Genomic DNA, 17,438 nt, shown 5'->3' on the forward strand with positions numbered 1-17,438 from the left:
GGGCGAATGAAAGTGGCGATAAAGGACACCCCTGGCATGTTCCTCTTTGTAGTTCAAAAAAGGGAGATACCTGTCCATTAATCTTTATACAAGCTTTGGGCCTGGAATAAAGCTCCCCAATTCACCCCATGAATTTTGAGCCAAATCCAAAGTGCTGCATTGTATGGTGCCAATGCACCCTATCAAATGCTTTTTCAGCATCGATATTTAACAAACAATAGGGCATCTGTCTTTGTTTTGCAACATACATGACATCTAGGGTCCGCCTAATGTTACCTGAGGCCTGTCTGTTCGCCACGAATCCTACCTGGTCCGGGTGGATTGAAGTTGGTAAAACCATATTCTGGTAGCCAATACTTTCGCCAGTATATGCACGTCAACATTTAATACCGAGATCGGCCGATATGAGGAACACTCGGTCACATCCTTGTTAGGCTTAGGAATCACTGCGATCCATGCCTCTCTCATAGTAGGTGGCATGTTGTCCCCCAAACACACCGAGTTTAGGACTTCTGCCAACAGGGGATCTAGGTAAGGAGCAAATGTTTTATAAAATTCGCTTGTATATCCATCTAAGCCTGGTGATTTGCTGGTTTTTAATGTTTTGATGGCACTAAGCACTTCTTTCATCTCTATGGGGGCCTCCAGTAGTGTCTGCTGCTCTGGCGTCATGGTCGGTAATTGTATTGCCTCCAGATATGACTGAAGATCCTCATCCTTTATCGATCCTTAGCATATAATGCCGCATAGTACTTGTTAAATCGGTTTCTAATCTGAGATGTTCGGAGAGTTTCCCCTTTCTGCCCCCTAATACGAAAAATAGTACACTCTATTCTTAGCTTTCGTAATTTAAGCGCTAATTGTCTATTGATCTTGTTCTTTTCAGTGTAATTGTGTAGCTGTAACGTCTCATTAAAAAATTTAAGATCTTGAGTTAGCAATGCGTCTAGGTGAACCCTAGCTGACTAAAGCCCTGTAAATGTTGAGAGCCTGTACTTTTATGTTTCTTTTCTAATTCCATAATCTGGCTCCTCAACTGGGTCATCTCTGCGACTCTTTTCCGTTTAAGCTCTCCTGCCACCTTCATGAAATGGCCTCGAGATACAGCTTTAAGCACATCCCGTATTACTGCCATCGAAGGTCCCGAGTTTAGATTAAAGGATAAATATTCTTGTAGCACCTTAACATAATCTCTACAGATTCCCTCTTGCCGCAACAGCATGTTATTCAATGTCCATCTCCCCACCCGAGTTTTCTCCATCTGCCAGTCCAATTCTAACATACAGGGGGTGGGTCTGAGAGAGTGATAATTCCAATTTGGGCATCTCTAAGGTGACTTCCTAGTGATTTATCTACAAAGATGTAATCAAGTCGGGAATATGTATGGTGGACTTGGGAGTAAAAAGAATAGTTCCGTTCTGTAGGGTGGCAATCCCTCCACGAGTCAAACAATCCCAGCTCGGCCAGGAAGGTGGCCAAATGCTTTGCTAACACCTGGTCTCCCCGAGCAACAGTTCCAGAGCAGTCCATCTCCGATTGCAAAGTTGCATTGAAGTCACCCCCCCCCCCCCCCCCCCCCCCCCCAGAATAAGTTGGCCACCTATCAAGGTCTGTAGTTTCTGCTTATGCAGGTGAAAAAAGGAGTGCTGACCCGTATTTGGGCCATATATGGAGCCCCAGGTAACCTCCCTGTTTTCAAACATTCACCTAATCAGACTATATCGCCCCATTGGGTCCCTTTTCACCTGGTGTATCTGCAGTAGAAGACTTATGAAAAAGCAAAGCCACCCCTCTTTGTTTTTTATTTGATGTGTCAGACGCAAAGAAAAGTTTTGAGTACTGCGCATGACGGAACAAATACTCATGGGCCCGCTTCAAGTGGGTTTCCTGTATCATTACCACATGTGGGTTTAATCTAATGATTTCTTGCCATACTAGTTGTCTCTTTCTAGGGGCATTTAGGCCTTTTACATTTAGGGTTATGATCTGTAAGTTACCGTAAGGTTTGTAGTAGTCCCCTTCCCCTATTCACTCTATCCAACACACCAGGTAATGCTGTTCCCCCCCCCCCCCCCCCCCCATTCTCATCTTATAGAGAGAGAGCAGCAAGGAGAGACCTAAACAAGAATGTCTCCCCTCCCTCTCACTCCCTAGCAAGATCAACAATCACATCACACAGCCCTCAACCCACCCCCAGATCCCTCCCCCACCCTAGTCCATACAGTCAACATACTCATCTTCCTCATGTCCCCTATTCAAGAATAAGCAGAAGAAAATAAGAACAGCTGTCTTCCGTGCATGTTTTGGCACTTTTCTTCACTGGCTACGGCACAGGCTTAGTTACAGTCAGTCGTGGCTTCTTTGCTTTATTGAAAACCTGTTGTCATTGACGTACTTTGTCACTTGCGTTTGTTGTCGTCGAAGTAGATTCTATTTCCGCCTCCATGAGTCCTGCCTTTTGTAAGATCTGTCGAGCAGTTGCCTTTGTGCAGACCGTATGGTGTTGTCCAGCTATTGTAAAACACAGAGAGAATGGAAATGCCAATCGATATTTAACATTTTGTTTTCCCAAGGCCTCCAAAATTGGCCTTATACTTCTCTGCTGCTGTAAAGTGTAGGCAGATGAATCTTGATAGACAGCAATTGGGCTCTCATTAAACTGTAGGCCCTTCTTATGTCGTGATAAGGCAAGCAAATGTTCTTTCTCTGCATATTTCCAAAAGCGGACTATAATGTCTCGTGGCTTATTGGGCATCGGCCTTCCCAGGGCCCTATGGGCTTGTTCAGTTTCAGGGATCGCCATTTCTGGGGTTCCCACCAGTATCTGGGAACACAGTTCTTGTATTTTTTTTTACATCCTCTTGATCTCCCACCTCCGGTATGCCCCGAAATCGCAGATTATTCCGTCTCCCTCTATTTTCGATACCGTCAAGTTTGTATTGCAGTTCCTCCAGCTGGGTGGCGAACCCCTCTTCCCGCTGCCTTATTTGTACCACCGTGTCCTCTTGCTCTTCCATCTGAGCCCCAATGTTTTTGAGCTCACCTCTCAGATTTTCTATGCGCTCCACAATATCTGTTTTCATGTGGGCAAGGTCTTTGCAGAGATCGCGAAGTACCCTGGTGAACTGTGGTTCGCGAGTACTGCCCGCTTCATCTTCCGAATACATTGAATCTGAATCAGAGGCTTCCTCGTGCTGTGAGGAAACATGGCGCCCTGCGGCTTTACTAACCCGCTGGCTACTCCTCGCGCCCGATTTGGCCTCGGATGTTTTCGTTTTTTGCGACATCCTTACCCTGTTGGGTACAGACCTCTTTTAACTTCCAAGCAAGTTGTATTTCGTTGTCCGTATTGCTAAAGTTAGCTATGTTAGCGGGGTGAGTCCGGAGCGATAAATTCAGGCTGCCATCGAGATCGCTGACGTCACCGGAAGTCATATTTCCTTATATGAACATATGACCCCTAGCAGTAGTTATGCCATTTTGGATGTGGCTCTGGACTGGCCAAGAGCACCTGGACATCGATGTTGTCTGAAGACACCCCCTTCCCCTGGAGCACCAAAAATGCTAAGGTAATAAGGGCTACCTTTTAAAGATGTGAGGCTGGGGAGGCATCCTGCTCTGGTGTCCTGATGTGGCCTTCTGGACAGTGAAATAACCCCACTGTGATTTTTGGGCCCTAACGTGACTTGTGGTGTGTCAAAACAACTCATTAACACTCATGGTGACTTAAATATTACCACTGTTTTTGGTCAAGTGGCAAACTATTTAAGTCATGTTAAGGGCTAAATAACATGATTTAAGGCTCTAGTGCTACTTGATGTATTTTCCCGCGTCCCCCTTAATAATGCGCCTAAGTCATGGCTCAACCTAAAAGCATGAATAAGGACACATGGTTTGTCACTTAATGGTTTATAAATGTTTATAAAATTATATCCAAAATCATGTGAAAAGGAAAAATAAAGCCACATGAGGGATCCAAAAAGAAATACCAAGTGCAGTAAAAAGAAAAAGGTGTTGATAAGCCACCATGTGATTATCAAACATTTTACCTTAATATGAACCATTAAATATTCCAAAGGCTGCCAACAGATGGCTCCCTGAGCCCAGTGTTCTACATGCAGTTTTTTTTTTCTAACAATACATAGGTCACGTGTACATTAGCCACTACTATAAAGGATTATGTAGAGCTGACCTCTATATTAGAAAACCACTGTATATCAGGGAAACGAATTACATAACTTGTTAGGTCCACCTAGTGCTGGTCTCACAGAAAGATCCCAAAAAGCCAAAATTGCCACAAAAAAAAAAATCTATAACTAAAATGTCTATAATTACAAGAGTCACAAGCAGAACAAAGTATTGGGTAGTGTCAGTCACAGAACAAATGTGCAGCTTTGGCAGAAAAAGGCTTTAAATACAATTTAACACATTAAACATCCTAGAACTTCATGGGACAGCGTAAACTTTACAAATCTACATTTAAAGTGCTAAAAAACCTGGGATTTTAGAGAGAGTACATAGTAGATATTAATATTAATATTTTTTCACATGTCCTTAATGCTTTTTCACTATGTAAGTAGCTTTGATCATCACAGTTTATAATACTCTTCCTACAGTTTTTTGTTTTGCTTTATTTTCTACCATGTAAGATATTTTCTTTTACAATGTAAGCCGCGCTGAGCCTGCTCTATGTGGGAAAGCGTGGGGTACAAATGTAATCAATAAATAGATAAAGACCTGAATGGTCCATTTAGTCTGCCCAACAGTCATTTTGAATACATCGGCTCAAACTGGTCAATCATCCATGAGACCCCCAGAAGGAGTCATTTTGGAACATTTATCAAGTTCGGATGAAAGTATTAACATGGCAGTAACGGGGCCACCGTGGAGGTCGGCAACATGGCAGAGGTCAGCGACAGCGAGCACCACAGTATCAACAGACTCAATTCTGGCAGGGACCAGTAACACGATCAGCAACCCAGCATTGTCCAATGTAATAAACTTGTCTACAACAGACCTCTCTCCCATTCAAATCCAAGTGTTGAATTATGGTTTATCTTTTGTACCTACAAATTTTCACAATAAACTTAACACTCGAGTTGAGTTGGCACGTTTTTTTTTTTCACAATTTGCAGATACGGCTGTTTTTTTTTTTTCAACAACATGGTGATCTGGCAGGTGTTAATAGTGATAAGCCTTTAGTTCGGCCAAAATCTATATGGGTACCTCCGGGGAATGAGGATTCTCACATCGCTACCTTTAAAGCATTGGTAACCAGGGACATAGAACACCTGGAGTATCAACAAGCACATTCAAGTTATTTTACGAGATCTAAAAGATATGCGAATCTTACAAGACGAACATGAAGCTGTTTTTCAACTGGCAACCAATTCTATGATTGTTATTCGCCCGGCAGACAAAGGAGGTTCAGTTGGGTACAGGACTATACTAAATACCATAGTGAAGTGATGAGACAACTTGCAGATACCTCCTTATTATAAATTGTTACAACAGGATCCAACTCCTGGGTTGATAAGAGAAATAGAAGGTCTGGTTGACATTGCAGTACAAAATGGGGTGATTATGAAGGCAGAAGCGAGATATTTGGTAAATAAGAATCTTAGGATACCAGTGTGTTACACTATTCCTAAGATCCACAAAAGTCTAGAAGATCCACCTGGGCGTCCCATAGTGTCCCTTAGAGATACTGTGTTGGAACCCCTGTCACATTTTCTTGACCTCCACCTGCAGCCTACTGTTGTGAAAGCCAAATCATATATTTAAGGGTACAGCCCATTTTTTACGAATGTTAACGCAAGTTGGTTAAGTTATATCTGAGATGATACTAGTAACAATGGATCTTGAGTCCTTGTACTCCAACATCCCCCAGGCAGCGGCTTTAAAGATTGTCCAGGACACACTGGTGAACAGATCATCATTAACACGAGTGGATACCATTTTTCTTATGGAGATTGCGAAATTAGTCCTTTTGAAGAACTATTTTTTGTTTGATTCGAATTTCTATGCTCGTTGCCATGGGCACAGCATCAGTGCCTAGCATAGCTAATTTGTATGTTAGCGCTTTTGAGGAAACACATCTATATACCTCTACATGATTTCAACATATTAAAATCTGGCATCGCTTTATAGACGGTGTTCTTCATTTGGACGGCATCTCAACATTCTTTGCAGCAATTTTTAAGATGGTTGAATACTCTTGATCGAAATTTAAAATTTACTATGCAGAGCAATCAGGAGAGCATTTCATTTTTGGACACGTGGATATATAAACAACAAGAATTAGCAGTGACAGTGTTTAGAAAAATGACTGAGCGGAATTCCCTACTTCAGTTTCAGAGCCATCATCTCTACCGTATGAAAGACTCTTTCTCCGAGGACAAGCAGGCTGCTTGTTCTCACTTGATGGGTGACGTCCACGGCAGCCCCTCCAATCGGAATCTTCACTAGCAAAAGCCTTTGCTAGCCCTTGTGCGCCGATGCGCATGCGCGGCTGTCTTCCCGCCCGAAACCGGCTCGTGCCGGCCAGTCTTCTTTTGACCGCGCTCGGTACGGTCGTATTACGCCGTTCGCGCCCCTTTAGTTGACTTCGCGCGTCTCTTGACTTTTCGCAAAAAAAAAAAAAAAAAAAAAAGGATTTCGGAAGAAGACCTTTTCGGTCTTTTTCCCTTTCCTCTATTTCCAGTGTTGCCCCGGTAAGTTTCTTTTCGTCTTCGGGGTAGGCCCTTTTGAGGCCTCAGGTAGAATTTTTTCTCCCCCCCTCTTTTTGGTGCCTTACGCAATCACGAGTTTTGATCTCGTCGGCGTGATTTTTCCGCCCATGTCATCGATGTCTCCCAACGGCTTCAAGAAGTGCACCCAGTGCCGCCTGGGTAATCTTGCTCACTGACAGGCACGCGTCGTGTCTTCAGTGTCTGGGGGCTGGGCACCGCCCGCAGGCCTGTAGTCTGTGCGCCCTTTTACAAAAGCGGACTCAGATAGCGAGATTGGCCCAGTGGAATGTTTTGTTCTCGGGCTCTTCATCGGCACCGGGAGTATTGAGTGCATCGACGTCGACAGCGTCTAGACCTCCGTCCTCGGCCGCGACTGCATAGAGTGCATCGAGGTATCGACCCTCTGCATCGGGGCTGAGACATCGGAAGGCTGCGTCGGTGGTACTTTGCCTCTTTGGGTCTGTCGGAGGGTGTCTCCCGCGTCTTGCTTGCTTCCAGAAAAGATTCCACTAAGGGGAGTTACTTCTTATGGAGGAGGTTTGCTGTCTGGTGTGACAGCAAGGCCTTAGATCCTCGCTCCTGTCCTACACAGACCCTGCTTGGATACTTTCTGCACTTGTCTGAGTCTGGTCTCAAGACCAACTCTGTAAGGGTTCACCTTAGTACAATCAGTGCATACCATTACCGTGTGGAAGGTAAGCCGATCTCAGGACAGCCTTTAGTTGTTCGCTTCATGAGAGGTTTGCTTTTGTCAAAGCCCCCTGTCAAACTTCCTACAGTGTCATGGGATCTCAATGTCGTTCTCACCCAGCTGATGAAACCTCCTTTTGAGCCACTGAAATCCTGCCATCTGAAGTACTTGACCTGGAAGGTCATTTTCTTGGTGGCAGTTACTTCAGCTCGTAGAGTCAGTGTGCTTCAGGCCCTGGTAGCCCAGGCCCCTTACACCAAATTTCATCATAGCAGAGTAGTCCTCCGCACTCACCCTACGTTCTTGCCAAAGGTTGTGTCGGAGTTCCATCTGAACCAGTCAATTGTCTTGCCAACATTCTTTCCCCGTCCTCATTCCTGCCCTGCTGAACGTCAGCTGCACACATTGGACTGCAAGAGAGCATTGGCCTTCTATCTGGAGCGGACACAGCCCAACAGACAGTCCGCCCAATTGTTTGTTTCTTTTGACCCCAACAGGAGGGGAGTGTCTGTGGGGAAACGCACCATATCCAATTGGCTAGCAGATTGCATTTCCTTCACTTACGCCCAGGCTGGGCTGGCTCTTGAGGGTCATGTCACGGCTCATAATGTTAGAGCCATGGCAGCGTCGGTAGCCCACTTGAAGTCAGCCACTATTGAAGAGATTTGCAAAGCTGCGACGTGGTCATCTGTCCACACATTCACATCTCATTACTGCCTGCAGCAGGATACCCGACGCAACAGTCGGTTTGGGCAGTCAGTGCTTCAGAATCTGTTCGGGGTTTAGAATCCAACTCCACCCCCCTAGGCCCATGTTTATTCTGTTCCAGGCTGCACTCTCAGTTAGTTGGATAAATTGTTAGGTCAATCTCAGATATGTCCTCGCCGTTGCGAGGCCCAATTGACCATGTTTGTTGTTTTGAGTGAGCCTGGGGGCTAGGGATACCCCATCAGTGAGAACAAGCAGCCTGCTTGTCCTCGGAGAAAGCGAATGCTACATACCTGTAGAAGGTATTCTCCGAGGATAGCAGGCTGATTGTTCTCACAAACCCGCCCGCCTCCCCTTTTGGAGTAATGCTTGTGTTATGTTTAAAAAATTTATAAATAAAATATAAAAAAAAAAAAAAAATGAGAATCGCGTACGTGCTGCCTAAGAGGGCCGCGTCGGAAGCGAAAGAAAACTTAACAGGACCTAAGACTAAAAAAATAAAGGGTTTTTTTTTCTTTTTTTTTGTAAGGGAAAACAACTTAAATTGAAAAGAAAATGAGGGAGTTGTCTTCCCTTCTCTTTGTCTTGCTACATATGAGACTGGCCGGCACGAGCCGGTTTCGGGCGGGAAGACGGCCGCGCATCTGCGCGCGAGGGCTAGCAAAGGCTTTTGCTAGTGAAGATTCCGATTGGAGGGGCTGCCGTGGACGTCACCCATCAGTGAGAACAATCAGCCTGCTGTCCTCGGAGAATACCTTCTACAGGTATGTAGCATTCGCTTTACCGGTGGGGCAATTTTTACGGCTCCGAAGTATATGCTCTTCAGATGCCACCTTTTGTGAGCAAGCTAGGATTTTAACGAATCGCTTGCAAGAAAGGGGATACCCTGAGAGTAGTAGTCGTAGGGCATTTAAAAGAGCATGGTATGCGCAACGCATCTTACTGTTACAGGATAAACCACCTGATCATTTGGAAAAAGTGGTGTGCGCTTTAACATACACAGATTTGGCTCCGCAGATTGCGCGAGTGATTCATCAGCTTTGGGATATTCTCTCACTTCATACACTGTTTCAGCAGCGGCCGTGCATGGCTTATAAAAGAGGACCTAATTTACGAGAAACTTGTGCATACTGTCCATACCATTCAAGACTCCTCCCCTCAGTTAGTGTTTGGCCACAAAGCTGGTGGCAATTGCCAGCATTGTATGCAAACTATTCAAGGCACTCATTGGACGTCTCCGAGATCACCTCACAGAGTGTATCAATATAGAACAAATACTACTTGTGATTCGACATTTGTTGTATATGGCCTGTTATGTCCTTGCAGTAAGTGGTATGTGGAACGCACGAAGAGACAGATAAAATTGCGTCTCACAGAACACAAAAGCAGGTTACATAGACAAGTTTTATCAGCGCCTGTGGTAGCACATTGTGTCGAGCACCAGCACCAATTTACTCAACTGAAATGGTTGATTGATCAAGTGGCTTGTTCTTCTAGAGGAGGGGATAGGGAGCGAATATTGAATAGGAAGGAACAGTATTGGATTTTTGAATTGGGAACATTGACCCCAAATGGTCTAAATGATATGATTGAATGGAATACTCTCATTTAATAATTGCAGATAGTTTCTCCGCACTTGGAGTATGACATCATTTCCTGTCAGGAGCATATAATTATCCTCAGCTTTGGCAGTATGTGAGAGAATCACGGCGGAGAGGCACTCGTCTATAAGAAAGGAGAGAATTAGTATTAATAAATAACGGAGTTCCTGAAGAAGACTGTCGAAACCCTGCAGAGTCAGACTCGTTATTTTTTGTGAGCAGTTGGAAGGAGAGTTTGAATTAATCAGTTTAGATCCTGTGGCAACAGCCCATTTATGTTGTGAAGCGGAGTAGTCTTTGTGATACTGAGCAAGGACATATGGAGCTGGGCAAGGATACAAAATAATACTGTCAGCAGCGGCAGTATGGCATAAAGATAGAACTTGGTTCCTGCCAGCAACGGAGACCAAACAAAATTTTTTTGCAGTTTTTTTGACTACAGCAACGCAAGCAGAGAACCATCAAGGACTGTTCCACGGGGGACATTTTGAATCATTCTCAACGCTAAGTGCCTTTTAGTTTTATTGTTTAGATATTTGTAATCATAAGTTTACTCAGAGTAGTATAGAATCATTAGGGCACATTTGGAGTTTAGGATGTGCATGAGGGTTAGAGGTGCAAGTGATAGGATCAATGTATACAGTTCTGAGATTTGTGATTAGGAAGTGATATATTTAATTATTTTGATTGATAGAAGGGTGTGAGGAAAAATAATAAAACAAGATTTTCTAAAAATATAAAAACCAGGGATTTTGACATCCATGAGAAGTTCTATGATTGAGAAACTCGTCCACCCTTAGAGGTGTCACGTTTGAATGTGGATCTCGTTTTGGGTGAATTGTATACTCTGAGAACTTCGCTATCTAATACAAACATTATTATTCTCCGGTGATCACCCAGAACTGTATTAGGTTAATCCCCTCACTTTTTGGGCTCCTTAATAGCATTCTCTGGTATTATAAAGGTGCAGTTGACAGATCTAAAGGCCGCACATTTGGTAATGCTGGATCCATGGGGAAAAAAAACTGTAGCTCTTTGAATGGGTAAAGAATATGGCCTTTATAGAGGGACTTGCAGATGGTTTCAAAGTACAAGAACTGATCTCATGTAGTCTGCTGTACCACCTCCTACTGGATTTAAAGATCAGCAGTATTGCTTCAGCATGAATTTTCCAAGCATTCAGGAGCTGATGTAACTTAAGAAATTTAGAGATCCTAACCTGAATACCAGTGTTGCCAGGTGGGTGGTTTTCCTGCCCATTTGGGCGGTTTTCCGCAACCCGCCGCGGGTAATTTTTGCCCGCGGCGGGTTGGTTTTTTGGGCTTGTTTTGGGTCTTTCGGCGGTTTTTTGAGTTTTTTTCGGGCCGCGGGGGCTGGGTTAGTGACATTTTGGGCGGGGTTAGTGACGTTCTGGGCGGGGCTGATGACGGGGAGGCGGGGCCGATGACGGCGGGGGTGGGGGTGTCGGGCGGGGTTTGACTTTGGGCGGGTTTTGGGCTGATTTGGGTGGGGAAAAAATTTTCCACATGGCAACCCTGCTGAGTACTCTGAGCAGTATGTAGTAGGCAAGGTTCCAACTGGATTGCTAGGGCAGGGTGGGGGGTGCGAATGGGGCCATTGTTCTAGGCTTCCAGGCCGCAGGGGCCTCAAGCCTGTTTGAAACTAAAGGATGGCCTGTCAGTGGGCTTTGAAGCTCTCTCCCAAATTTCTTTTTTTTTTTTTTTTTGGAACAAACAATTGTTCTCTCAAAAATATTGAACAGTGGAACAAAATAATGCAAATAGCAAACAATAACAGGTAACTAAAATATGGATCAATTATAACACTAAACATTTGCATACTTCCTATAAGGTACTTGGGGAGATCAGGGCATATAATTCACTGAGCCTCAGCAAAGAGATTTCTCTCTTTTCTCCCTGGCTAAGACTGAAACAACAGCTATCAACAATTGCTGGGTAATTTCAAATTCCAAGCCAATCAGAGCCCAGTCAACAAGTTTTAAAAGTATACTGCCCACAGTACAGTGAAACTAGAAGAGGGCATTTCTCTCCCAAATTTCTGCCTTGGGAGCCAGCATGTTTTAAGTGACCCTGGTGTTGAGAGGACTAAAGCAAGTTCTCCGAGGACAAACAGGCTGCTTGTTCTCACGATTGGGTGACATCCATGGCAGCCCTAGGAATGGAAATCTTCCTAGCAACAGAAAGTTTGCTAGAGCCTTCGGGTGCGCGGCCATCTTCCTGCCTGTCGGAGCCTTCGGGTGCGCGGCCATCTTCCCCGCCTGTCGCAAGAGAGTCCCGCTTCAGTTCTTTTTTTTTTTTTTTTTCTCCGCTGTAAAGAGTGGCTGCTTGCGGTCTCTGTGCCTCTGAAAGAGCCTTCGCTTATTTTTTGGTTTTCGTCGTCTTTTCCCTCATTTTCTTTTCAATTTAAGTTGTTTTCTCTTACAAAAAAAAAAGAAAAAAAAACCCTTTATTTTTTTAGTCTTAGGTCCTGTTAAGTTTTCTTTCGCTTCCGACGCGGCCCTCTTAGGCCGCACGTACGCGATTCTCGTTTTCTTTTTTTAAATATTTTATTTATAAATTTTTTAAACATAACACAAGCATTACATCTTGTTTAGGAAAAACAGAAACAGAAAAATTCTACTTCAATATATATAGTCCCCCATTTCAATTAAACTTCTTTCTTAGACCACAAAACTAAGACAGGGGGGCTGGAAATTTAAAAGGAGTTAAATCAGAATAAATTTTTAACAAGAATATGGCCTGGATCACCCCATCAAACACACACATTGTGAATTACCAGATCTTAAACTAGCACCAGATCTATCTGTTCACTTTCTTCATATCTATAAAACTCAAATGTCCAGGATCAAAAAAATATTTGTTATCCAAGTATTTTAACTGACATTTACAAGGATAGGACAGTATGAAACTGGCTCCTAAAGCCTTAACTTCGTCTCTCATTGCCAGGAAAGACCGACATCTCTCCTGGGTGATCTTCGCAACGTCGGGAAAAATCCAAAGTTTTTCGCCATAAAATGGTTTTGCAAGATTACGAAAGTAAAGTTTTTTTTAATCATGTTCACATCTTGTTCGAAAACCATTGAGACAAGAAGAGTTCGCCTCTCAAATATCCCATCATTGGAGTTTTCCAAAAAATCAGTCAAATCTTGAAATTCTTGATTCCCATCTGTTCTCTTTTTAGGAATAGGTATATAGAATATTTTATTAATAGGAGGTATTAAATTTGGAGAAACAGGTTTTCAATTAGGTACTTTTTGAACATCTCAGTTGCATTTATTTCCGAAGAATGGGGAAAATTAAGAATCCGTAGGTTCAAGCGTCTATTATAGTTTTCAAAATTCTCCAATTTTCGATGGATTATCATTTTATCTTTAATCAATGAGTCTGTTTTTTTAGTCAAAGAAGAAATATCCTGTTGAACCTGTGCTTTATTTAATACAGATTCCTGTTTCAATGTCTCAAACGCGTTTGTTAGCAAATCCAGTTTACTCACTATTGACGTTGTCTCCTGGGCAGTTTGTGAGACTATAGATGTTAAGGACTGAATCGCGGACCAAATAGATTCCAATGTTGGCGCCGGTGGAGTTACAACTTCTCCCTTGCTGTTACCTCCCGCTTCCCTGGGGGTGTCACCGCCGACCGGAGAACCTGGAGCAACGACATCCGAGGGCTCCTGGGTCTCCAAACACGCCCAGGCTACAGCGGGGCACGGCGGAGGATTCACTTCCAGCGAGGACAACGATGTTTCCAAACCCTGTGGGCTAGATGCTCCTTCACCTGCCCATACTGCGGGTATACTCTCGCCGGTCAAACGTGGGGTGCTTGTGGCGTATCGGTCCAGCGTTGTTTGAATCTGCGTTGTACCTGGAGCTGCCGGCGGTATGCTTTTCACAACGCCCTTTCTTTTAGTATGCGGCATTTTTTCAGAAACAATCACCGTTCTGGGATTCAGGTAAAACGAAAGGATTTCAAACGCGCTCCGACCACCATCAAGTCTAATCCGCCATCTTGGAAACGCCCCCGTCGGTCCGATTCTCATTTTTTGTGCCTTTATTTTTGGCACAATCGAGAATTTTGATTTCGCTGCCGCTATTTTTCCGTCCATGTCATTGAGGACGCCCAGCGGCTTCAAGAAGTGTACTCGGTGCAACTGGCCGATCTCGGGTACTGACCCTCATGCATGGTGTCTTCAGGGCCTTGGGCCCGACCATCGCCCAGACGCATGTAAGTTGTGTCTTAGCTTAAAAAAGCGGACGCAGGCGTTGAGACAAGCTCAGTGGGACCGACTTTTTGGAGCTTCGTCCAGTTCTTCGACGTGGACAGCGGTACCGAGGTCGGTGGCGTCTATTTCTGCACCGAAGATGGCATCGACTTCAGGAACGAAGGTAATGGCTGTCCGGACCCCACATGCTGGGAGCAGTGAGCCGTTGAGTGGGTCTCCACCTGCCTCAAAGACTCCTGCTGTGCAGGCCTACCAGGACCGACCACTCTCGGACCCGACCCCAAGGAGGCGTGTGGATTACACGTTCTCCTCGGTAACGAGGAGTATCGATGACGTGCATTGAGTGAATGTGAAGAAGCATCGTCATCGGTCTCCTAAGCACGGTACTGGGAGCTCCGGGGCGTCGAAGGATTCGGCCCCTGTGAAGCGCTGATGCTGGGAGGAGCGCTCACCCTCTATTCAGGAGGTGTCGGTGTTCGGACAGCCCGGTACCGCCTCCTTGACCTCAACAGATTCTGGATCCGGTTCCTGCACCGACCCCGCAGCCTTGCTCGACAGTGACTCTGGACGAGCGCATCCGAGCCATTCGCCCAGGTTTGCTGGAAGGGTTGCTGCGTCAGCCTTTTCCAGTGCCGGGGTGCTTGCGGCTTCCGCACCATTGATGGAAGCAGCAGCTGGCTCTGTCCCTTTGGTGAGGTCTACGTCGGCTGCCACCTAGGTCGACTCCCCGTCGAAATCGATGGACCTTCATTGCCACCGGCACAGGGGTCGATCTCTCGGCATCGCCATCGGGGACATGGTTCCTCGGTGTTGAGATGGGCCCGGTTTTGGACTGCAGTTCAAGAGTTCTTGTCCGATACCGAGGAGGATGCCTCGTGGGATGAGGGAGAAGATCCCAGATATTTCTCTTCTGAGGTGTCTTGTGGTCTTCCCTCTGATCCTACTCCTTCGCCAGAAAGAAAGCTTTCTCCTACGGAGAGTCTTTCTCATCCTTTACTGTCCTTCACCACCTACGGAGTCGTCCACTGTTCCCCTGCATAATGTCCTTAAAGAGACACTGCTGAGGAACTGGAGGAAACCATTAACTAACCCCCCATCCCTAAAAAAGCTGAGCCCCAATATCTGATTCATGGAGACCCTGAGTTGCTGAGGTTGCAGTTACCTCACGACTCTATGGTTGTGAATTCCACTCTCAATAGGGCCAGGAGTACTACAGATTTCGCCTCAGCGCCCCCGGGGCGGGAATCTAGGACTCTTGACTCGTTTGGGAGAAAGGCCTATCAGTCCTCTATGCTCGTATCCCAGATTCAGTCATACCAGCTCTATACAAGCATCCACATCAGGGGCGTAGCCAGACAACAGATTTTGGGTGGGCCTAGGCAAGAAGCGGGTGGGCACCAACTGTTCTCCCCCCACCACCACCAAAAGATATCTCAGCTGGCAGGAAAATGCTTCTTTCCACCTTGGCAGTCTGCAGCAGGCATGAGCTGAAAACCGAACATGCGCAGGTGCTAGTATCATGGAGAATAGCATTTTCATTACCATCAGGGGGAAGTCTTCAGCTGGTAGAGCTTGGGATCTCCACCAGCTACCGCTAAACATGTACTACTGTTGGGTGGGCCTGAGCCCTAAGTGGATGGGCCCTGGCCCACCCAGGCCCACCTGTGGCTACGCCACTGATCCACATGCAGAACAATGTAAAGCAACTGGCAGATTTGGTGGACAAGCTCCCTGTGGAGCACACCAGGTCTTTTCAGGAAGTGGTCAGGCAGCTGAAGGCGTGTCGTAAATTCCTGTCCAGGGGTGCTTTCGACTCTTTTGATGTTGCATCCAGAGCTGCTGCTTAGGGTATAGTGATGGCGCAGACTCTCATGGCTGCGTGCCTCTGACCTGGACAATCGAGTCCAGTAGCGGCTTGCGGATGTCCCTTGCCGAGGGGATAAAATTTTTGGCAAGAAAGTCGAGCAGGTGGTCGAACAGCTCCACCAGCGGGAAACCGCTATGGACAATCCCGCTGGGTGCCTTCAGCTTCTACCTCATCAGGTAATCGTTTTTTTCCAGGGAAGAAGGAGTGCTCCCTATGCCTACAATAGATGTAGGTACAATCCTCCTTCCCGACAGCCTTCTCAGGCTCAGCCCCAGTGCGCTTGTTCTTGTCAACAGCGTGTGCCCAGACAGGCCCCTGCAGCTCCCCAGCAAAAGCAAGGGACGGACTTTTGACTGGTTCCAGCTGAGCATAGCCACTATCAAAGTGTTCGTGCCGGACGATCTACTGGTCAGAGGGAGGTTAAAATTTTTTCACTAAAGGTGGCCTCTTGTAACCTCCGATCGGTGGATTTTTCAAATAGTCCAGTTAGGATACTCCCTCAATTTGATCTCCAAACCTCCAAATTGCCCACCGGGAGCTCAGTCCTTCAGCTTCCAGCACAGGCAGGTACTTGCAGAGGAACTCTCCGCCCTTCTCAGGGCCAATGTGGTCGAGCCCGTTCCACCAGGGCAGGAAGGGCTTGGATTCTATTCTAGGTAATTCCTTGTGCAAAAGAAAACGGGGGGATGCGTCCCATCCTAGACCTAAGGGCCTTGAACAAATACCTGGTCCGGGAAAAGTTCAGGGTGGCTTCCCTGGGCACCCTTCTCCCCATGATTCAGCAAAACGATTGGCTATTCTCTCTGGACCTAAAGGATGCTTATATACACATCCCGATACTTCATGCTCACAGGAGGTATCTTCGATTCCGTCTGGGAGTGCAGCACTTCCAGTATTGTGTGCTGCCCTTTGGTCTCGCGTCTGCGCCCAGGCTGTTTACAAAATGCCTGGCGGTAGTTGCAGCGTCGCTACGCAGACTGGAGTGCATGTGTTCCCTTATCTCGACGATTGGCTGGTGAAGAACACCTCGGAAGCAGGAGCTCTACAGTCCATGCAGATGACTATTCAACTTCTGGAGCTACTTGGGTTTGTAATAAATTACCCCAAGTCCCATTTCCCTGTTCAAAGACTGGAATTTATTGGAGCTCTTCTAGATTCAGATGGCTCGCGCCTATGTCCCCGAGACGAGAGCAGACAATCTTCTGTCTCTAGTTTCCCTGGCCAGAGCGTCTCAGCGGATCACAGCTCGGCAGATGTTGAGACTTCTGGGCCATATGGCCTCCACAGTTCATGTGACGTCCATGGCCCGTCTTCATATGAGGTCTGTTCAATGGACCCTAGCTTCCCAGTGGTATCAGGCTGCCGGGAATCTAAAGGATGTAATCCAGCTGTCCACTGAATTTCACAGTTCCCTTCAGTGGTGGACAATTCGATCCAATTTGACCTTGGGACGTACCTTTCAAATTCCTCAGCCTCAAAAAGTGCTGACAACGGATGCATCCCTTCTGGGGTGGGGAGCTCATGTCGATGAGCTTCACACTCAAGGAGCTTGGTCCCTCCAGGAATCAGGTCTTCAGATCAATCTCCTGGAGTTGCGA

At 46.0% G+C, this 17,438-nt stretch overlaps 1 protein-coding gene across 4 annotated transcripts in view; it reads left to right on the plus strand.

The window, feature by feature from the left end:
• Window positions 1-17,438, plus strand: part of UHRF1 (ubiquitin like with PHD and ring finger domains 1) — a 171,535-nt gene that overhangs the window by 4,292 nt on the left and 149,805 nt on the right. The gene's annotated exons all lie outside the window — the stretch shown is intronic.

Source organism: Microcaecilia unicolor, chromosome 11 (assembly GCF_901765095.1).
Source record: "Microcaecilia unicolor chromosome 11, aMicUni1.1, whole genome shotgun sequence".
NCBI lineage: Eukaryota > Metazoa > Chordata > Amphibia > Gymnophiona > Siphonopidae > Microcaecilia > Microcaecilia unicolor.